The following is a 23,831-nucleotide window of genomic DNA, read 5'->3' as shown; positions in this document are numbered from 1 at the left end:
CAGCCATGCTGAGAAGCCCTTTCCACCATCAGACCTGAAGGACAAAAGAAGGGGACAGAATTACTGGAGTCTAGTAAAAGCTGGGACTACAGAGAAAGGTCTGCCCACCAGGAACTGCATCTGTACATCCTTGGTACCCAAACTTTACAGAGTATCAAAACCGCCTCGGAGGACTTGTTTAAATACAGATTGGACTTCGCTGGTGGTTCAGTGGCTAGGACTCTGGGATCCCAATGCAGCAGGCCCGGGTTCGATCCCTGGTCAGGGAATTAGATCTCACATGCTGCAACTTAGAGTTTGAATGACACAACTAAAGGATCCTGAGGGCCACAGCTAAGACCTGGTGCAGCCAAATAAATAAAAATAAAATTGTTTAAAAATATGGATTGCTATGTCCCCCAGGAGTTTAATGTTGGACTAAGAACCTTCATTTCTAACAAGTCCTAGGCGATGGCGACGCTTCTGGTATGCTGCCCATTTTTTGAGACCCACTGCCTCAGAGGAGAAGGCGATGGCACCCACTCCAGTGCTCTTGCCTGGAAAACACCATGGACGGAGGAGCCTGATGGGCTGCAGTCCATGGGGTCACTAAGAGTGGGGCACGACTGAGCGACTTCCCTTTCAATTTTCACTTTCATGCATTGGAGAAGGAAATGGCAACCCACTCCAGTGTTCTTGCCTGGAGAATCCCAGGGACAGGGGAGCCTGGTGGGCTGCCATCTATGGGGTCACACAGAGTCAGACACGACTGAAGCGACTCAGCAGCAGCAGCCCAAGAGGAACAGAACCACAGTGAGGAAGTATAAATACCCTGACCTCTCTCTTCTTCCATCTTCCAGTCCCTGGCAGGTGGTTTTCATTGGCTGGACCCAACCCAATGCCAGAGGGTACAGGCTGGAGATAGCTGCTGCTAGGACACAGAACAGGAAGGAGAATGGATTTGAGAGGCAAAGAACAAGAAATAATCATAAATTCCCCACTCCTCCCTCTGTTCCTTCACTTCTGCCAGCCCATTAATCAGAGGACCCCATTCATATTCAAACAGTTTTCTACCCTGTGGCTTCTCTGACCATCATTCCTGAGTGCTAGAATACATTACATTTTCCTCAAAGACTTAGAGAAAATTATGATTCTCTCAACTCAATTAAATAAATGATCTGTCATGTCTTATTTCCCTGCAGAAATTTTGTGCATTTCCTGTGCTGAGAAGTGTTGAGATTCATATCTGGAATAAAGCTGTCATTCTCTACCCCTTTTATTTCAGCTTTCCTCAGCTGTTTCTAGGAGGCCTGTTTTCTGATTAATACTTTTTTTTTTTTCTTAGAATTTAAGGATTTCTTTTCTTACCTAAGAAAACAATAATAAAACCGTATTTCTTGAACTTTCTCACAATGTCTCTTCTTATATCCCCTGCTCCTGATTTTGAAGAGTAAAAACAATTTTTTAGCAGTGAAGCTAAACCTCAAGATTTGTATGAAGAGTTCAGGAGGAAGAAAATCTGTTTACTGGAAGTCCACTTAATGTTTGCGAATGAAAACACTTACCATTGTTAGCAGTTCTACAAAAACACCGACTCCCGAGCTATCCCTGAGACTGAGAACATTTATACACAGCAACTCCCATAATGCGAGTAGGATTGATAAGATGAGAAATCAGAGGACTTCCTTGTGGTCCGGACTTCCCTGGTGGCTCAGAGGTTAAAGCGTCTGCCTCCAATGCGGGAGACCCGGGTTCGATCCCTGGGTCGGGAAGATCCCCTGGAGAAGGAAATGGCAATCTACACCAGTATTCTTGCCTGGAGAATCCCATGGACGGAGAAGCCTAGTAAGTTACAGTCCACGGGGTCACAAAGAGTCGGACAAGACTGAGCGACTTCACCTTCACCTTCCTTGGTGGTCCAGTGGTTGACTTCAAGCTTACACTGCTCGAGGCATGGGTTCAATCCCTGGTCAGTGAACTAAGATCCCACATGCCACTCAGCACAGCCAAAGAATAGGAAAAAAAAATTTTTTTTTAAGTTTTTAAAAAGAAGAGAAATCAGTTTGATCAGTGGTCTGGACCAGGAGCCTGGGAGAGCTGAAACTTGCCACAGTGTGACTTAAAGGCAGTATATCTCTGGCAGAGACATTCTGGAATATATACTCAGATATATTCTGATTCCCTGAAGACATTCTCCCCCACCAAATTCTACCTCTCAGCCACCCATCAGAGTTCCCCACAGTTCTGCCTTCCTTTCTCACTGAGTAACTGTCTTCTTTGCCTACAAAGTGGAACAAGTTTATCTTTTGTACCAACACTATCCACTGATAGTGGTGGCCTGTAGTACTGTGTGGAGAATTGTGATGCTTACCTTCCAGAAGGGCTTCCCTGATAGCTCAGTTGATAAAGAATCTGCCTGCAATGCAGAAGACCCCAGTTTGGCTCCTGGGTTGGGAAGATCTGGAGAAAGGATAGGCTACCCACTCCAGTATTCTTGGACTTACCTTGTGGTTCAGCTGGTAAAGAATCCACCTGCAATATGAAAGACTGGGTTGGATCCCTGGATTGGGAAGATCCCCTGGAGAAGGGAAAGGCTACCCACTCCAATATTCTGGCCTAGAGAATTCCATGCACTGTATAGTCCATGGGGTCGCAGAGTAGGACATGACTGAGCAACTTTCACTTTCATCTTCTAGTAAAATAAGTCGACAAATGAAGGAACAAGATAATTTTAAATTGTGGTAAAGAAAGAAATTCTAACATGAGAGTATCAGGTAGAGTCAATTTTATTTTCTTTTCCTTCTTTCTTCCTTTCTTTATCTCTTTCTTTCTGGCTGAACTGGGTCTTCACTGCTGCATGTGGGCTTTCTCTAGTTGCAGTGAGTAGGGGTTAGTCTCTAGTTGTGGTGCACAGGCTTCTCATTTCAGCGGCTTCTCTTGTTTTAGAGCAAGGGGTCCAGGCCCACAAATTTCAGTAGTTGCAGTAGATGGTCTCAGTTGTTACAGCTCATGGTCTCCAGTTCAGTTCAGTCACTCAGTTGTGTCTGACTCTTTGCGATCCCATGAATTGCAGCACGCCAGGCCTCCCTGTCCATCACCAACTCCTGCAGTTCACTCAGACTCACATCCATTGAGTTGGTGATGCCATCCAGCATTCTCATCCTCTGTTGTCCCCTTCTCCTCCTGCCCCCAATCCCTCCCAGCATCAGAATCTTTTCCAATGAGTCAACTCTTCGCATGAGGTGGCCAAAGTACTGGAGCTTCAGCTTGAGCATCATTCCTTCCAAAGAAATCCCAGGGTTGATCTCCTTCAGAATGGACTGACTGGATCTCCTTGCAGTCCAAGGGACTCTCAAGAGTCTTCTCCAAGACCACAGTCCAAAAGCATCAATTCTTCAGCACTCAGCTTTCTTTACAGTCCAACTCTCACATCCATACATGACCACTGGAAAAATCATAGCCTTGACTAGACAGACCTTCGTTGGCAAAGTAATGTCTCTGCTTTTGAATATGCTATCTAGGTTGGTCATAACTTTTCTTCAAAGGAGTAAGCATCTTTTAATTTCATGGCTGCAGTCACCATCTGCAGTGATTTGGGAGACCCAAAAAATAAAGTCTGACACTGTTTTCACTGTTTCCCCATCTATTTCCCATGAAGTGATGGGACCAGATGCCATGATCTTTGTTTTCTGAATGTTGAGCTTTAAGCCAACTTTTTCACTCTCCACTTTTACTTTCATCAAGAGGCTTTTTAGTTCCTCTTCACTTTCTGCCATAAGGGTGGTGTCATCTGCATATCTGAGGTGATTGATATTTCTCCCAGCAATCTTGATTCCAGCTTGTGCTTCTTCCAGCCCAGCATTTCTCATGATGTACTCTGCATATAAATTAAACAAGCAGGGTGACAGTATACAGCCTTGACGCACTCCTTTTCTTATTTGGAACCTGTCTGTTGTTCCCTGTCCAGTTCTAACTGTTGCTTCCTGACCTGCATATAGGTTTCCTAAGAGGCAGGTCAGGTGGTCTGGTATTCCCATCTCTTTCAGAATTTTCCACAGTTTATTGTGATCCACACAGTCAAAGGCTTTGGCAGTGTCAATAAAGCAGAAATAGATGCTTTTTTGGAACTCTCTTGCTTTTTCGATGATCCAGTGGATGTTGGCAATTTGATCTCTGATTCCTCTGCCTTTTCTAAAACCAGCTTGAACATCTGGAATTTCACAGTTCACGTATTGCTGAAGCCTGGCTTGGAGAATTTTGAGCATTACTTTACTAGTGTGTGAGATGAGTGCAATTGTGTGGTAGTTTGAGCATTCTTTGGCATTGCCTTTCTTTGGAATTGGAATGAAAACTGACCTTTTCCAGTCCTGTGGCCACTGCTGAGTTTTCCAAATTTGCTGGCATATTGAGTGCAGCACTTCCACAGCATCATCTTTCAGGATTTGAAATAGCTCAACTGGAATTCCATCACCTCCACCAGCTTTGTTCAGAGTGATGCTTTCTAAGGCCCACTTGACTTCACATTCCAGGTCTCCAGAGTGCTGGCTTAATAGTTGTAGCATAGAGGCTTAGCTGTTCCAAGGCATGGGGGATCTTCCTGGACCAGGGATCAAACCAGTCCCCTGCATTGGCAAGTGGATTCTTTACCACTGAACCACCAGGGGAGCCCCTGAGGCAACTTTAAATAGAGGGGTGGTCATGGGAGACTGCTCCATGGTGTTTGAATTTAAAGAATGGTGTTTTAATGCACACTGGAAGATGAAAATGAACCTGGCACACAATTGCCAAAGGAAGCAAAGACCTCGAGAAAGAAAAGAGTTTGAAATATTCCAGGAACAGATTGAGACCAGTATAGCTGGAATAGAATGATCAAGGGAGATAACAGAGATCAAAGGAGAGCCTTGGAGGTAAAGTGTAACAGTTATCTATTGCTGTGTATCAAACCAAAACTCAGTGGCTTAAAACAATAGTCATGTATTTGCTCACGGCTCTGGGAGGCAGTCGTTTGGGCAGGGTCTCACCTGGTTTCACTTATGTGGCTGCCGTCATTTGGCTGCTCATCCGAGACTAGATGAGCTACGACGGTTTCCCACACACGTCTGGTGGTTAGTGCTGGCTATTGATCGATCAGTCTAGGGGGCCTCGGATGGAAGAGCTCTTCTCTAACAATATGATATCTCATCCTCCAGGAGGCTAGACCAGCCTTCTTTACATGTTAGTCTCAGGGGAACATTCCAAGAGAACAAAAGTAGAAGCGGCAAGGCCTTATGAGGCTTAGCCTTAAAAGTCAAACAATCTTACTTACACTGCATTTTATTGGTCAACCAAGTCACAAAGCCAGTCTAGATCCAAGGGGTAGGGAAATGAACTACTCCTCTTTAGGGGAGGAGTGGCAAAGTCACATAGCATAGTGATGGAAAAAATTTGTGGCCAATTCTGCCATATACTCTACCAAGTGAAGAGGTTTACAGTTTAACTTAAGAGAAGTGAGAAGTCACTGATGAGTTTCATATATGAGAATCGAGTAAATTTGGTTTATGCTTTAAAAGGGTCACTGTGACAAACAAACTCAGAAAAAGAGATGAGATTTATGGTTACAGAAGGCTGGGGTGGGACTCAGAAAAAGAGATGAGATTTATGGTTACAGGAGCCTGGGGTGGGAGAAGAGAGAATTGGATGAAGGCAGTCAAAAGGTACACACTTCCAGTTATAAGATAAACAAGTAATAGGGATATAATGTACAACATGATAAATATAGTTATTCTTGCCTGAAGAATCCCCATGGGCAGGGGAGCCTGGTGGGCTACAGTCCATAGGGTCACAAAGAGTCAGACATGACTGAAGCGACTGAGTGAGCACACACACATTTCCTCTCTTAAGAAAGGAAATCTTAAGCGATCTCATCACAGGGAAGAATATTTTTTTCTAGTTCTTTAATTTTGTATCTGTATGAGATGATGGATATTCACTACACTTACTGCGACAATCCTTTCATAATGTATGTAAGTCAAATCATTATGCTGTATGCTTTAAACCGTATCCAATATGAATCATACTTCAATAAAACTGGCATGAAAAGAAAAGCGAAGAAAAGCAAAGAGAAAGGATCACCTCTTGTAAGTGGGCGGGTAAGGCAAGAATGTAAGCAAGGAGGGTGAGGCAGGAATGTAAGCCGAGAAATTGGTTAAGTGGCGTTGGCAGTCGTCCAGGCTGGAGATGAAGGAGTCTAGCCAGGGAGGGGCCACGGAAGAGGTACAGCCTGCTCTTCTGACAGCCTGACCTAAATATCTGGGGCTTACATAGCAAGCCTTTAAAATCACACAAGAAATTCCTCTCAATAAATCTCTTGATATATTTTCCTATCAGTTCCAGTTCTCAGGTCGAACCCTGACTGATAGAGGCTGCTAAGTCACTTCAGTCGTGTCCAGCTCTATGCGACGCCATAGACTGCAGCCCACCAGAATCCCCCATCCCTGGGATTCTCTAGGCAAGAATACTGGAGTGGGTTGCCATTTCCTTCTCCAATGCATGAAAGTGAAAAGTCAAAGTGAAGTGACAGATAGAGGGGTCATCAACAAATACATGATAGAGATGGTGCCTCATGCCACAGGACTGTGTGAGATCTCACAGGGAAATAAAAGAGGACTAAGGGGTCATCAGCCCAGGGCACACCAACATGTCTCTACAGCTGAAAGAGGAAAAGAGAGGGACTTCCCTGATGATCCAATGGCTAAGACTCTACGCTCCCAATGCAGGGGCCCCAGGTTTGATCCCTGGTCAGAGAACCAGATCCTGCATGCTACCACTAAAGAACCCACGTGCCACAGTTAAGACCTGGTGCAGCCCTAAATAAACAAGTTTTTAAAAAAAACAAAAAAGAGGAAAAGAGAGAAAAAGAGACTAGGAAGGAGCAGCTGGTGGAGCAGGAGCAAACCCTTTGAGTGAGTTGTCACTCAAGTCAGAAGTAAATGTTTCAAAATGGAGTGAGCATCCTGGAATTGGTACCTGGAGGACGCCTCTCACATCTTGACTGCAGCTGGCCACTCGAGCCATCTGTGCCCAGTGTCCTGTGTATACACATTGCAAGTGACATTGCCTTAAATGTGACTTCCAGCTTACAAGTTGAATGGATCACAACCGTTACCGTTACTGCTGGGACGGCTGCAGTTGGTTATCTTACAAAAGATTTCATGTTAAAAATCATTGCAGCAAATCTATTGTAAACCCTCACAATCAGAAAGAAGACTCCAAGATTGTCTTTGCTTTTGATATAAAGGATTTGGGAGACAAAGTTGTCTACAGCTATTGTGCTGTGCTAACTTGCTATAGTCATGTCCAACTCTTTGTGACCCTATGGACTGTAGCCCGCCAGGTTCCTCTGTCCATCGGGTTCTCCAGGCATGGAGTGAGTTGCCGTGGGGGATCTTTCCCACCCAGGGATCGAACCCATATCTCTTAAGTCTCCCACATTGCAGGTGGATTCTTTACCAGCTGAGCCACAAGGGAAGCCCCTAATGCTATTGGTAGAGGCCAAAAAGTTCACATTCTGTGATGGATCATCACAATGAAGAGGCTGGAACCAACATGCAACCTCTGATCATTAAGAAAATGGGATAGTTTTGATAGTTCTGATGCAAGGAGATCCAACCAGTCCATTCTGAAGGAGATTAGCCCTGGGATTTCTTTGGAAGGAATGATGCTAAAGCTGAAGCTCCAGTACTTTGGCCACCTCATGCGAAGAGTTGACTCATTGGAAAAGACTCTGATGCTGGGAGGGATTGAGGGCAGGAGGAGAAGGGGACGACCGAGGATGAGATGGCTGGATGGCATCACTGACTCAATGGACATGAGTCTGAGTGAACTCCAGGAGTTGGTGATGGACAGGGAGGCCTGGCGTGCTGCGATTCATGGGGTCGCAAAGAGTTGAACACGACTGAGAGACTGAACTGAACTGAACTGATGCTAAAAACCAACTTGTCATGATGTCACCTGTTCAATTAATTAGAGTGACTGCCACTTCTGTTTAATTCACCTTCCCTGGGTTCTAGATATGGTAATTACAGACTGCAACTTTCATATTCCTGGCATTTGTCTTACTTGTTGAACCACTGTGGTGCATATTTGTTTAAACAATGGAAAAACTGACCTCATGCCCTGTGAGTTTAAAAAAAAAAAAAAGAAATATGAGGAAATGGTCAACTGGATTTAATGCTATTGAGAGGTTTTCTGAAAACAGAAAAGTCTTTATCAGCAATATGGAGGTCATTGACAAATTTAGCAAGAAGGACAATTTCTGTAGAATAGCAAGACCAGAAGCCACATACCACATGTGGCTTTATCCCCAGTTCTCATAATAGCCCTTAAAGCTAAAGTTTGTTAGCTTTCTACATTATCCACCAATGAGCATGACATTGAAGTCTGAAGCTCTGGAGCCCAAGGACCCGGGTTCAAATCTGGCTCCTCCCTTACCAACTGTGGTGAATATTTGTTCAAACAATGGAAAAACTGACCTCATGCCCTGTGAGTTTAAAAAAAAAAAAAAGAAGTATGAGGAAATGGTCGACTGGATTTAATGCTATTGAGAGGTTTTCTGAAAACAGAAGTCTTTAACCAGTTATTTAACCAGTCTGTACCTCAGTTTTCTCATCTGTAAAATAAGAATAGTGATAATACAGCATAGGGTTGTTTGAGAATGGTGTGATTTAGTATATGTGAAGCTGTGTGAAGATTTGTTAAATATTTACTATCGACCTTGTCACCCTTCCCCTTGTGCAGATAAAGAAACAGGCTCTCAGGGTTTTCTGTAGGTTCCAAGACTAATAGTGAAGGAGAAAGTATGTCAGCCCCGTTCTCCTGGACTCCACACCCTGAGTTAAGAGCTTGAGGAATGACTCCCACTTAGGCACCTAGCCCTTGGATCCAGGTTCCTTTAAGAGCAAGAGGCCTCTTTGGGAGGTGAGCCAAGTGGTCAATAGGATCTAGTAAACAAGGCATACCCTTCTGGTGATACCTAGCCCCTCATATACCCAGCAGAGAAGGCACTGGCACCCCACTCCAGTACTCTTGCCTGGAATATCCCATGGATAGAGGAGGCTGGTAGGCTGCAGTCCACAGGGTCGTGAAGAGTCAGACACGACTGAGCAACTTCACTTTCACTTTTCACTTTCATGCATTGGAGAAGGAAATGGCAACCCACTCCAGTGTTCTTGCCTGGAGAATCCCAGGGACGGGGGAGCCTGGTGGGCCCTATCTATGGGGTCACACAGAGTCAGACATGACTGAAGTGACTTAGCAGCAGCAGCAGCATATACCCAGAGACTGAACTGGTCATTTATAGATAACATACACACTCCTTAACCAGATGATGTGAGCACCTCTTTGAGTAGACAAAAACAATATACCCCATCCAGTAACTGGAGTTACTTAGTCACAGGTTTCTAAACAGGATTATCGTCTAGCCCCAACCTATTCACTCCTTTCACCCTGGTGATTATTTACCTATATCAAGGTTATTCATTGTTGTTGTTGTTTAGTTGATAAGTTGTGTCCGACTCTTTTACAACCCCATGGATGGTAGCCCACCAGGCTCCTCTGTCCGTGGGATTCTCCAGGCAAGAATACTGGAGTGAGTTGCCATTTCCTTCTCCAGGGGATTTTCCCAGTCCAGAAATCCAACCCACGTTTCTTACTTCTCTTGAATTGGCAGGCGTGTTCTTTTACCACTAGCGCCACCTGAGAAGCCCATTGTAGTCGTGTCTTCATATCTCCATAGCAATATGAAAATAACTTATGCTTTAATGTAAATTTTTTCAAGCATAAAATTATGTCTATACTCTTATTTACTACAGGAACTGCACAAAATTCACGTATGCAGGTTTATGATTTTGGGCAAGAACTTCAGCTCCCCAAGACTCAGTTTCCTCAACTGAAAGGAATATAACATAATAGTAATAAATATCTTTTAAGTATTTTCTATGCACCAAGTACTGTATATACTAAGTACTTTACAGGCCTTACTTTATTTAATCACTCAGTGACCCTGTGAAATAGGAATGACTCTCATCATTATTTCCCAAATAAATAAAGCCCAGACATGTGAAGTGACTTGCCCAAGGTCACTTCAGAAGAGATATGTAATCTGAACGTCGATTCCCAGCTGATCACCCAGAGCTCAGGCTCACCAGACTATCACCAGATCACAAGCTGTGCTGTGCAGTGCTAAGTTGCTCAGTCGTGTCTGACTCTTTGCAACCCCACGGACTGTAGCCTGCCAGGCTCCTCTGTCCATGGGGATTCTCCAGGCAAAATACTGGAGTAAGTTTCCATGCCCTCCTTCAGGGGATCTTCCTGACCCAGGGATTAAACCTGCATCTCTTATGTCTCCTGCATTGGCAGGTGGGTTCCTTACCCCTCGTGCCACCTGGGAAGCTGTCACCAGACTATAGTTGAAAGTAATTGAAAACCTAAAGTTAATGTGTAAAAAGCACATAGTGTCTGCTACGCAACATGGATTTGGAGAGGCAACTGGCAACCCACTCCAGGATTCGTGTCTGGAAATCCCCATGGACAAGAGGAGCCTGATGGGCTACAGTCCATGGTGTCAAAAAAGAGTCAGACACAAATTAGCAACTAAACAAAACATTTGCTGCATAGATCTATTTGCCTGGTGGATAACTGGATAATGAGAAACACCAGCAGTGTGGGGAGGGGACACCAGATGGTGCCCAACTGTGGAGGCAGCACAGAACGTTGGGATCCAGAGAATAATAATGCTGATAACTAAGGTATATGAAGTGTTTGTTTGCTTCGTACCTGGCACTGCACTGATTTAATCCTTGCAACAACCCTGTGAAATGGGCGGTATTATTATTCCCATTTCTTAAGTAGGGAAACAAGGCACAAGTTGCTGAAATTGCATAGCTAGTAAGTGGAGAAACCAGGGATCAAACCCTAGGCAAGGCTGGCTCTGAAGTCCACCTGCTTTACCATCCTGCTAGAGCTGACTCTGTAAAATTAGACTAATTTTTTGCCCCATAATATGGTCATCTAACATCTAAGTATTATTGTTAAGTAGATCTCCCCATTTTGTTGGAAATTCACTTATTGTTGCTATAGTGTGTGTATGGTTTCTCTTAAAAATAAAAATATCTAAAGGTGGGCAAAGGATTTGAGAGACAGTCTCTCCAAAGAAAATTTACAAATGGCCAGTAAGGGCATGAAAAGATGTTCAGACCAATAATCATCAGGGAAATGTAACTCAAAACTACAATGAGCTCCTACTTCACATCCAAAAGAATGGTTATTATAAAAATAAAAGGACAGAAAATAACAAGTGTTGACAAGAATGTAGAAAAGTTGGAGCCCTGGGTATTGCTGGTGGGAATGTATAATGGTGAAGATGTTGTGAAAATGATTTGACAGTTCCTCAAAAACTAATCAGAGAATTAACACATGGGCTTCCCAGGCGGCACTAGTGGTAAAGAACCCGCCTGCCACTGCAGGATGTATAAGAGATGCGGGTTCCATTCCTGGTTTGGGAGAGATCCCCTGGAGGAGGTCATGGCAACCCACTCCAGTATTCTTGCCTGCAGAATCCCATGGACAGACGAGCCTAGCGGACTATAGTCCATGGGGTCACAAAAGAGTCAGTCAGATATGACTGAAGGCATTTAGCATGGATGCACACGCACTAGCAATTCCATTTCTGGGTATATACTCAAAAGAACTAAAAGCAGAGATTTGAATAAATATCTATACATGTTCATGGCAACATTATTCAGAATAGTCAAATAGTGGAAGAAGCCTGTCATGGGATTAATTCTGCCCCCACCCCAAATTCTTTTATTGAAGTCCTAACACCCAGTACCTCAGAAAGTAGATCTTTGGAGACAGGACCTTTAAAAAGGTAATTAAGGTTAAATAAGGTCATTGGTGAGCAACTGAGCGACTAAGCACACACACATATATACAACACAATATTACTGAGCCTTTAAAAGGAAGGAAATTCTGACACAGGCTACCAAATAGATGACCCTTGAAGACACTATTCTCTGGTAAATAAGGACAGTCTCAATATATTATAAGACTCCACTTAAATGAAGTACCCAGAGGAGTCAAACTCAGAGAGACAGGAAACAAAACGGTGGTTGTTAGAGGCTGGGTGAAGAGGAAAATGGGGAGTAGATACAGAGGTTCAGTTTGGGATGATGGAAAAGTTCCAGAGATAGATAGTGGTAAAGACAGCACAACAATATCAATGTACTTAATGTCACTACACTGCACACTTTAAAAATGCAATGATAAGGGAGGTCACTGGTTGTCTAAGGGTTTGCATTCAATGCTTTCACTGCTGTGGCCCAGGTTCAATCCCTAGTTGATCCCACAAGCCAGGTGGCATGAACAAAAAAATTTTCTTAAATAGAAAGTAATGCTAAACCAGTCAAACCAGTCAATCCTAAAGGAAATCAGTCCTCAATACTCATTGGAGGACTAATGCTGAAGCTGAAGCTCCAATACTTTGGCCACTTGATGCAAAGAACTGATTCATTAGAAAAGACCCTTATTTTTTGAAAGATTGAAGGCAGGAGAAGGGGACAACAGAGAAGGAGATGGTTGGATGGCATCACCAACTCGATGGACATGAGTTTGAGCAAGCTCCGGGAGTTGGTGATGGACAGGGAGGCCTGAAGAGCTGCAAAGAATCAGACACGACCAAGTGACTGAACTGATGAAAAAAATAGAGAGAGAAAATGGTGTCATCACCCAGAGCCCAGGAACAGCACACTCCTAAGTTTGGCATACCCAGAGCCTACCCTTGCTCCACAGCTCCTGCCCCTAACTGTGCCCAGAGGCCCTACCAGAATTCGGGATGGAATGAAGGGATGGCTTCTCCCTTTGTTTCACCTTTCAGTGTCTGGCCAGTGGCTCCTATTAGAAGATCCTAACAGAAGCAAGCAGAAAAGAGATTCTGGGAAATGTAGTTTGCAGGCTTCCAGCCCAGAAAACTATAGAGGGGAAAACTCTATAGTGACAGACCCTACCCAACTCATAAATTTTTAAACAAAGTGATTGGAAAGAAGAGAGCAGCAGGGGAAAAGGAAATGAGGTTTTGAAGCTCACAGGATTCCTGTGGACAACGTTACCTTCCGTCAGCCGCAACTCCAGGTTTTATGGAACTGCCCTTTACTAATAATCCCTGGGGGTATGTGGGGCTGTCAGTCAGGGAGGACGTCCCCTCCCACTCCACAGGCATGAGCAAAGGACCCAAACAAGTCAGTTCTCTCCCTCCTATCCCCTTGAACAGTGATTTAATTCAAGGAAAGGCATGTGATCCAAGCGGGTGTATTCACAACCATTTTAGGGAATTGCTAGGCAAAAAAAAAAGGATCTCTTGTTTTAAGAAATGATGAGCTATTTTGTTGCTGTTCAGTTGCTAAGTCGTGCACAGTCGTGTTCAGCTGTTTGCGATTCCATGAACTGCAGCACACCAGGCCTCCCTGTACTTCACCATCTCCTGCAGTTTGCTTAAACTCATTTCTATTGAGTCCGTGATGCTATCTAATCATCTCATCCTCTGTCACCCTCTTTTCCTCTCGCCTTCGATCTTTCCCACCATCAGATCTTTTCCAATGAGTCAGCTCTTCACATCAGGTGGCCCAAGTACTGGTGCTTCAGCTTTAGCATCAAGGAAGTGTCATGAGCTATAAGTGAGAGGGTAACAGGCAGGAAGGCCAGGGGTCTCCAAGCGGAGGAAATAGACTGCAAGTGTCAGACATTTTTATCTCTTAAGTGGCAGAAGGAAACAAACTAGCAATATTTTTTTTCCTTCTGTATACAAATTTAAAAGGTTTCTCTTAAAATACTGTGTGGCCATAATGACACCTGGTTTCACCTGAAGTTAACTATTCTCAAACCTTGAGATAACCAATGCATTTTTCTTATGGAAATTTGTCTTGAGCTATACTAATGTACTATGCATTTACCCCAAACTCTGTCTTCAAGTCGGTTCTGCCTAATGGCTCAGAACCTACTTGACAAACCAGTATGTTATACTTAGATACTGTTCCCCTAATCTATGTAAACGAAACTATTTGTATGGTGATCTGCCCTTCTACAAGATTCAAATTAATCACTTTATGGCCCGGGATGAGCCTTTTGGTGCCAAGATTATCCCAAAATTCATCTTATGGGTGAGGGGCCTGGTGCCATTCTGAGTTTTGAGACATTCCTTTCTTTCATTAACAGACTGCTAGTGACCATATAACATCCAGCTGAAGACTAGCAGGGGGGCACTCTTTCTGCCCCCTTCTGATGCCTCTGTCAGAAGCTTTCTCTATCTCCTTTATACTTTCATAAAACTTTATTACACAAAAGCTCTGAACAATCAAGCCTCGTCTCTGGCCCCGGATTGAATTCTTCTCCTCCAGAGGCCAAGAATCGTGGCGTTTTTTCGTTCAGCAACAACCTTTCATAAGGACCCTACAAACCTGAAGGTGCTGGAACCATCTTCCTACTAAGGAGAGACGGCCTGCTTGGGAATATAACATCAGGTTCTTTTTCCTTTTTTCTGGCCAGTGTCAACCATTGGATCATGCTGGGAGACGGATACATTCAAAACCCAAAGACAACTTCTGCCTCTTTCAAAAAGTTTATCTTCAAAGCTTTCTCATGTGAAATGCTATTGGTTCAGGTCTTTTCATTTTAAGCTTATGCAGTGGAGTATTTATTTTATTGTTTGATTGTTTTTTAACCCTAAATGCAGGTTCAGCAAGTTCACTGATTTCCTTGTCTAGCACTTAGGTTACACTCAGGAGTTGCCCTCATGGTGCAGGGCCTTGCACTGTAGCCCTATAATTATATGCTTTGGGAACTTCCGTAAATAATTGCCTTGGATGGGGTTCAAGCAGCTTTCTACTGAGTTCTGGTGTGTACTTAAGGTGTCTCTATGACCTCCCAACTGTGTTTGCTTGCTTGGTGATGAGAGAGGTCACCAAAGCCAGGAAAAACCTAGAAACCACAGCCTCTATCTCAGTCACTAGGTGACTATCAGTACACTTGTGTAGCAAATGCTTTTGGATTTTCCTGTGCTAATGGAGAAGGCAATGGCACCCCATTCCAGTACTCTTGCCTGGAAAATCCCATGGACAGAGGAGCCTGGTGGGCTGTAGTCCATGGGGCCGCTAAGAGTCAGACACGGCTGAACAACTTCACTTTCACTTTTCACTTTCATGCATTGGAGAAGGAAATGGCAACCCACTCCAGTGTTCTTGCCTGGAGAATCCCAGGGACGGGGGAGCCTGGTGGGCTGCCGTCTATGGGGTCGCACAGAGTCGGACACAACTGAAGCGACTTAGCAGCAGCAGCAGCAGCATAGTCACTAATATGTGCACATGCATGCCAAGTCGCTTCAGTGGTATCACTAAGATGATATTTATATAACTGAAATTCTTTCTGCTGCAGGTGACAAAAAACCAATTCAAACTAGGCACATACATGAGTTTGTTGGCTTCAGTAAATGAAGATTTTTTTGGCTGCGCCAGGCCTTCATGATGGCATGTGGGCTCTCTGTGGAGGTGCACAGTCTTCTCCAGTTGCCAAGTGCAGCCTCTAGAGCACATGGGCTTTACACAGCGCAGGCTCACTAATTGTGGCTCTCAAGGTTGTCTAGTTGAGGAGCTCAGGCTTAGTCGCCACAAGACATGTGGGATCTTAGTTACCTGACCGGGATCTAACCTATGTCCACTGCATTGGAAGGCAGATTCTCAATTGCTGGACCACCCTAGAAGACCCTGTAAATGAACATTTTAGGGAAATCTTCAGCCATGATTGGATCCCGATGCTGGAATTGCTCTCCTCTCTGGAAGTTCTTGCCTTCCTTTTTCCAGACATCACCATGTTGTAATTCTATTCAAGCATCTCAGGCAAATACCAGCCCAGTTCTTGGTCAGAGCATACTTGGAGAGTGGTGTGCCATTTGGGAATGAGTAAATGAAAGAGCACGGTGGTGACATACAAAGTATGGGGTGCTAGGAGCCATCTGCCCCAGGGGAAAGAGGAATTTTATCAATGACGTTGTTTAGAATCACTTGCACTCGCAATAATAAAAAGCTGTTAATCAGTTTGGGGCTTCCCAGGTAGTGCTAGTGGTAAGGAACCCACCTGCCACTACAGGAAACATAAGAGATGTGGGTTCAATCCCTAGGTTGGGAAGATCTTTGGAGGAGGCACGACAGTCCACTCCAGTATTCTTGCCTGGAAAATCCCATGGACAGAAGGGCTTGGCAGGCTATACAGTCCATAGGGTCACAAAGAGTCATACACAACTGAAGTGACTTAGCACATACACACGATCCGTTTTTGTTACTTTTTAAAATTATCTGCAGACAACACTCTGCTTAATTCCTGCACCCAGGCCAAAGATCCCCTCCACCCTGCTTTTGGTACATCACGAGATATAGGAGTCTCTCCTGTCTCTCAGCACGCCTGCCCAAAGAGCTTATCAGCTCCCATAGCTTCCCCTGCCACTTCCTGGCTGGTGGCTCCCAGACCTCTCTCTCCCCAAGCAGCATCATCAGCTGCCTACAGAGCATTTCCACCTCAATAGCCCACTCTGATACTGAACTCCACCTGGCTTCTTCCCTTGTGCTCTGATCTCAGAAAATGCATCTCTACAAGACCTTAAGGAAGCTATCAGGAATGCATGAGACACATCCCTGATCTTGCAAGTGAGTCAGCAATGGCCTCCCTCACACTGCCCCTATCAGAGGGCCTCTTGGTGACAAGACTCTGTGCTGGACATCCTAAGGGGCTGACCAAATGTGGCCTGACATTGACACGAATTGTTTATTCTCAAATATTCACAAAAGTCCAAGACATACTGAGTCTCTGCTTTCCCTGGCAACTTCCCAGACAAGAAAGAGAACAAAACTCAAGTCATGTTCCCATGGGGGCTCCTACGTATGTGGTGCCCAGGCCTGAAAGACTCATCAAGAAGGCCCGGAGAGGCCTTTGAGAAGGTGGTCCAGGTTAAGAATCCACCTGCCAATGCAGGGGGCATGGGTTTGATCCCTGATCCAGGAAGATCCCACAGGCCGCAGGGCAACTAAGCCTGTGTGCCACAACGACTGAGGCTATGCTCTAGAACTGCGGTGCTGCAATAAGAGAAGCTACCACAATGAGAAGCCCACACAGCATAACTAGAGAGAAGCCTCTACTCACTACAACCAGAGACAGCCCGTGCATGGCAACAAAGACCCAGTGCAGCCATAAATAAATAAATAATTGGAGGGGCCTTCAGTGTTGGCTGGGACCCACTGAGAGCAGTGGAGGCAGGACTTGTGAGTAGGAGCATCCCACAGAGTTCAATCACTCCGTAAATTTCTCTCCAAACCTGACCCCTAGAAACAGAATCTCAATGGGATTATTTGGATTCATTTCCACAATATCCCATACTTTACCCACCACCCCCCAATAAGGCTAGTTTCTATATGAGTTTATTAAAATATTTACCAAATGCCAAATGGTTTCTTTTACATTTATACACGCATCTCTTCTTCCCAACCACACTCTGAGGGCTAAAAGAGTTATTGTCCCACTGTAGAGAAGAGGAAACTAAAGCTCGAGGATATTAACATGACTCGGCTAAGATCTCACCACCGGTGACTGGAGGAGCCAGGACCCAAACCTGGACCTGTTCTCCGAGGTCTCACATGATGCTCATGGCAGGGAAGGCTGTCACCACCCTGGGTAGGAGGAGGCCACTCACAAATGCCTCCCCCACTGGCCTGTCCCCAGTAGTCAAATTAGCACCCCTAGAGAGTCACCCACTTTAAGTAACAGAGCTAGGTTGTTGTACATTGGCTGGTGTGAATTCATGTACCATATCGCCTCTTGAGATCACAGCAAGGATGTGGGCGCCTTCTAGGAAGGAAAGGTACAGACCGGCCCCAAGTACTATGTGGAAACGGGAGACGTGCAAAGTGGGCCCTCCTGGGAGACTGAACTCCTTAGGACATGGGGATTCTGAGAGGAGAAGCAGGACCTGCAAAGGGATGGTGAGAATGCCTTCTGACTATGTCTGGATTCTCTCCTCTCCAAATAGGGTCAGAGGTCAGAGACAAGCATGACTCTTCTGTCTGTGCTTATCAACCTGCAATCCCAAGTGAACATGAGAAAGGACCTCTATATGAGGTCATCACCAACTCTGCTTCTCTTCCCTAAATTCACTGACTTGACTCTGTGATGATTTTAAAGATATACAAGTATTCACCATGCTTCCAGCCATCCATCCATTCATTCATTCATTTAAACACCATTGCCTAAGCACTCTCTGCTGGCTTCTAGAGAGCCAGTGAGACATGACCATACTCTCCAGGTCACCACCGATTTTCCAGCTTCTTCCCAAAACCCCAAACTCCCTGGTCAACTTGACCTAGAGTTTCTTAACCTAGGATCCATTGAGTCTTACAAGCAATTAGTGGAAACCTTGTGTATTTTTTATTTACGACTATGAATTTTTTTTCTGGGGAACAGTCCCTTCTTTGGCTTCATCAGAATGCCACAGAATGACTCACAGCTCAGGTTATGACCTGAGCAGTACTGCAATGTTATTTTTCTGCGGAAATTTCCAACAATGCACAGTGTGCTGGAGATCCTTCCCCTCCACAAGAGCTGCTTCTATACAAGGAATGGGCACCCTAATGAACAAGCCCTGTAATTCAACTTTATATAGTAAGTTCCTTCTTTAAATGAGGACAGATTTGATTCACCAGATTTGGTAACAGGAAGCTAGAGTTGTCAACACAGACATTTATACATGTCACAAAGGCCCTAAAATAGCACTTGAAGCCAGCCACTAGATTCCATAAAGCTGATGCCTTAATGGAACCATTCTTCCCTTATTGCAAAACAGTCTCCATGTTGATAAACATGTTGTCAACTGCGACAAAGAAATCTAGGTTTGGGTTTTATTTTGCTTTGTTTAATAGTAGCACTTCTGTTTTGCAGGGAGACATGTTTATATTTTCAGATTAATATTACGCTGGTTTATCTGAAGCTGAGTTTTAAAGGATGAGAGCCTGTTTTCCCCTGTAGAAGTCAAATTAATTCACACTATTTTAAAGAAATGAATACAAACTGGTTTGATATCTATCCTGCTAGAGGCTAGCTGTACTGAGAATTTTGGCAGTTACTTTGGAAACCCAACAAAATCATAGCAAGTGAAGTAAAATACAACAATTCACATGCAGAGATTTCTGATAGCATCTATACTTAGCTACTCCTTCCTCCTTCTCTTTTCTTCACCATCTGAAGTCTTCTGAGCTCAAAGCATGGAATTTACTCTGTAGCCAGCTTCCTTTGAACACTCAGTATCTTGAACAAATGTCAGGTAATTAAGAAAAGACAGAATCTAACTGTGAAGACAGGACTGACACAAAATAAATAGAAAGTAATGTGTCAAATGATAGGTAATTAAGGGTAATGAAGTGCTGACTCAGATGTTATCTGAGCTTAGAGAACAGAGAAGGCAACACTGGTTTGATTATGGTGATAGATTTGAAGTAGAGGTAAATATTTGAGTTGGACCTTGAGAGAAGATGGTAGTGATAGGACTAAAACCAGTACCATTAATAGAAAAAATATAGTGCCAAGTTTTACAACCTACTGCCAACAAACGCTTTGTATGAATTACCTCATTTGATCTTCAGAGTAAGCCATTTCACAGGTGAGAAAACAGGGCCAGAGAGGTTAAGGACCTTGACCAGTGAGGCAATCGGGCTTGTCTGCAATCTAAGCCTCTGTTCTTTTCAACCACACTATATATACCACCTCTCCAAGATGTGGGCAACAGCAACCTTCCTGTTCTCTTGAGGAAAGTTGTGTTTTGATATTTTGAAATGGTAAAATCAAAGCAATCAGATTCAATAAGATCCATCCTCTGGATGCTAGCCATCCCCTAGACTCTCAAAAAGTAGTCAGAGAAGATCTGGTCATGCATCTGACTCAGCGTGTCCTAAACCCCCTAAAGAGTGGAGCAAGAAGTAGGGATTTCTACAAACGAGAAACAAAAATGAGAGGCCAAAAAGAAAGCTTCCACACCCCAAGTAGGAAGAAGCAAGGAAATGTCTAGTTTTCTAAGAGACTCCAAGTGAAAATGAGGGGCCTCAATGAAGTCACATGGATGTCTGAAAAATTAAGTTTACATGCTACTACACCTAAGATCACAAGTGATGCAATCCAGTTTAACCATATGATATGTGATACTCAGCCTCCAAGATGGCCCCATTTATCCCATCTCCTAAATGCACACTCTTGTGTAGTCCCCTTCCATATTACAACAAGGTTGTTCTGTGTGATCAAAAGCATGTGATAAAAGTGATGGGATGTGTCTTCTGAGATTAGATTACAAAAGACTCTGATTTCTTTCTCTAACGCTTTCTCACTGAAGCTCACCACTGTATTATCCATGTTATAAGCATCCCTATGGAGAGACCACATGGTGAGAAATTAACATTTGACAACAAGCATGTGAATGATCTTGGAAGCAGATTCTCCAACCTGAGTCAAATCTTCAGATGACTCTGGTTTGAGATAGCTTCACTGTGACTGCATGAGAGATCCTGAGTCAGAACCACTGAGCTCAAGCTGCTACCAATTCCTGACCTCAGAAACTGTATGTGATAATAAACGTTTGCTGTTTCAAACTAAATTTTATATTACATCTTAGATAGCTAATCCAGGGTAAAATGGGCCTTGCAAATAGATGGAAGAGTGGCTCCTGACAAATATAGCCCAATAGAGAAAAAAACAAGCTCCTGCCTCTGAAACCAAGCAGGAACCTATGGAGCTCCTAGACACAGAAGCCTTTCCGTGTCTCCCATTTCTTGTTTGTAGGAAACAGACTCCAGTCTCCAGGACCTTTGCTGCATCCCAAGGGTAGATTCAAACAATTGCTAATCAGGAAAGGGAGGGAGGGAAGAGACAAGGAAAAATAGCCAAGAAGCAAGAGTGTAGCCTTGGAGCAGAGTTCTGGTTCCACCTTAAGCAATACATACCACCAAATTTTTAAGCTCTCTATAGAATTAAAACACCCAACAAAAGGAAGCTGTCAGTCTTCTTAATTCCAGAGAAGACCACCTAAGGCCAGATTAAAGGAACCAAAGAAGCTCATCAAAAGATTACCTAAGGGGGATTCCCTGGTGGTCCAGTAGTTGGGCATCCATGCTCTCACTGCAAAGGACCTGGGTTCAATCCCTGGTCAGAGAACTAAGGTCCTGAAAGTCTCACAGCCAAAAGCAAACAAACCTGAGACCAGGGAATTCCCTGGTAGTCCAATGATTAGGACACAGTGCCTCCACCGCAGGGGACATGGGTTCGATACCTAGTCAGGGAACTGGGATCCCACAAGCTGTGAGGACAAAAAAAAAAAAAAAAAAAGACTACCCGAGACCAGATTAAAGGAAATCAGGCTCTCACTTCAGTTAAGTTCAGTTCAGTCACTCAGTCGTGTCCGACTCTTTGCAACCCCATGAATCGCAGCATACCAGGCCTCCCTGTCCATCACCATCTCCCGGAGTCCACTCAGACTCATGTCCATCAAGTCCATGATGCCATCCAGCCATCTCATCCTCTGTCATCCCCTTCTCCTTCTGCCCCCAATCCCTCCCAGCATCAGAGTCTTTTCCAATGAGTCAACTCTTCGCATGAGGTGGCCAAAGTACTGGAGCTTCAGCTTTAGCATCATTCCTTCCAAAGAAATCCCAGGGTTGATCTCCTTCAGAATGGACTGGTTGGATCTCCTTGCAGTCCAAGGGACCCTCAACCCTAATCTTATCAGCATCCGCACCCTTGAAGTATTGCTATAAAGTTCCTCACCAAATCCTGCTGGGTTGGGACACACAATTTTCAAGGGCAGGAGCCAGCTATATCCCCCTTTGGCAGGCATAACAATAAAACTACTCTTTTCTGCTTCACCCAGAACTCTGTCTCCAAAATTCAATTTGGCACCAGTGCACAGAGGCCAAGTTTTCAGCATCACCTCCACATTCCAAAGCTCACTCCCCTGTTTCACGCCTCCACACAGGCTATACCTTCTGCCCGGGGCATCTTCCCAACAAGGCTTTCTGTCCACTTTTCAGATCTGGGCTCAAACATCACCTCCTGGAGGAATCTCCTCTGATCTACTCAGCTGGGTAAATCATGCTGAATTCTAGGATCTCACTGTTCCTCCCCACCCTGAGCTTCCCTTTATCACAGCCATGATTTGTTATAGCCTGTTTACTTGTCTGACTACCCCCACTAAACTGAGCAACTTAAGGCAGGGCTGACCTCAGCATCTAGCTCAGTATGGTAGCTAAGTACATAGCAGGTACCCAGAAAGGTTGAGAAGGATTTCTGGGAGCTCAGATCCGAAACAGGAGGGAAGAAGGCAGGGAACAACTTTAAAAGAATGACATAGCCATAGGACATAACAGAAAACTGGTTAGAACTAAGTAGATCCAAGATGCAAAAGATTCAACTTCCAGTAGACCAGGAACCTCATTATACACTCATTGGTAATATATTAGTGTGTTAAATGACATATCCATCAGTACCAGACAGTTCCAAGCTAGCCATAAAAGGCCAAAACGTGAGCGATGGCCCAACTCCTGGAAATCCCCATCCATTCCCTGCAATAGTTGAAATAATCCTGTCACTCAGTAGCCTATGAAATTACCCAGCCCATAAATACTAACCATGCCATATTTCAGGGCCTCTTGCCTTCTGAAATGTCCCGCACTCTGCCTGCAGAGTGTGCTTCTCTGAATAAATCCACTTCTTACTTACCACTTGTCTCTCACTTAATTCTTTCTGCATCAAGACATCAAAAACCTGAGCTTCATTAAGACCAGGTATATAATCTCAATTAAAAGACTGTGGGTTCAAGCCCCAATCTGAGTTGCATGGTCTCAATGAGTTACACAGTTTCAGATCCATAGCTCCTGGAGAAGAAAAACAAGAAACTTCAAAGCGAATGGTGAATGGCTTGAAGAACAAGGGGAGGATCTTTGGGACACACAGAAAAGGGACTTTCTCTTAGAGAAGCCAGGGCCCAGTGCTGGGATGAAGGCCACATGCAGCATGCCTTAGAGTGGAAATACCAGAGTGGGCTGAGGGGGTGACTTGAGGCCCAAGGCCTGAGACCAGGAAGCCGGCTCTGGGCAGGACACAGCATCCAGCCAGGCTTGGATTTTATGCCAACCTGTTGACCTTGGCCTAGAGGCCAGGCTATCTTTATTTAGGCTTCAGACATAGCTGCCATCAGGAAAAGGAGCCTGGGGCCAAGTATGAGATCAGCAGGGTCAGCCAGTCTAATCTGGGACCAGACTGGTTAATCAGAAACCAGGTTTCTCAACAAAACTTAGATGCAAAGCAGTAGAGGAGGGGAACAGTGCCCAGGAGAAGTTTTCCATTTGTTTCCTTTGTAAGATTTCATTTGGGAAAATAGTCCAAACACATAAGAAAGGGATTTTTCCTACATCTTGATCAAGACACAGGAGTAGGGGAAAAGACTACCCTGGGAATAAAAATCTTCCTAGATCCCAGTGCCCCCCTACCCAATCTTGATCTGCATAAATATGCTAAAAGCAGACATGTGAGATCATTTATCACCAGCAGCAGCTGCAGTTGCAACCTCAGCAGCCCACTAGTAGTCTGAGACCAGTTTGATAGTGACATTATGGTCACATCTCAGTTCCAAGTAGGAACTTCCCAGATAGGATAAGCCCTGTTATTATAAATCGTTTTCCACAGGGGACTCTACTCAATACTCTGTAATGCCCTGTGTGGGGAAAGCAAATTAGCCAAGATGGCGT

At 44.4% G+C, this 23,831-nt stretch overlaps 1 pseudogene; it reads left to right on the top strand.

Annotated features, from left to right (window-relative positions):
• On the top strand, window positions 6,948–7,596 carry LOC102189436 (annotated as a pseudogene).

This window comes from Capra hircus, chromosome 1, assembly GCF_001704415.2.
Source record: "Capra hircus breed San Clemente chromosome 1, ASM170441v1, whole genome shotgun sequence".
NCBI classification, from domain to species: Eukaryota; Metazoa; Chordata; class Mammalia; order Artiodactyla; family Bovidae; genus Capra; species Capra hircus.
This window is presented reverse-complemented; position numbering and strand designations above follow the sequence as displayed.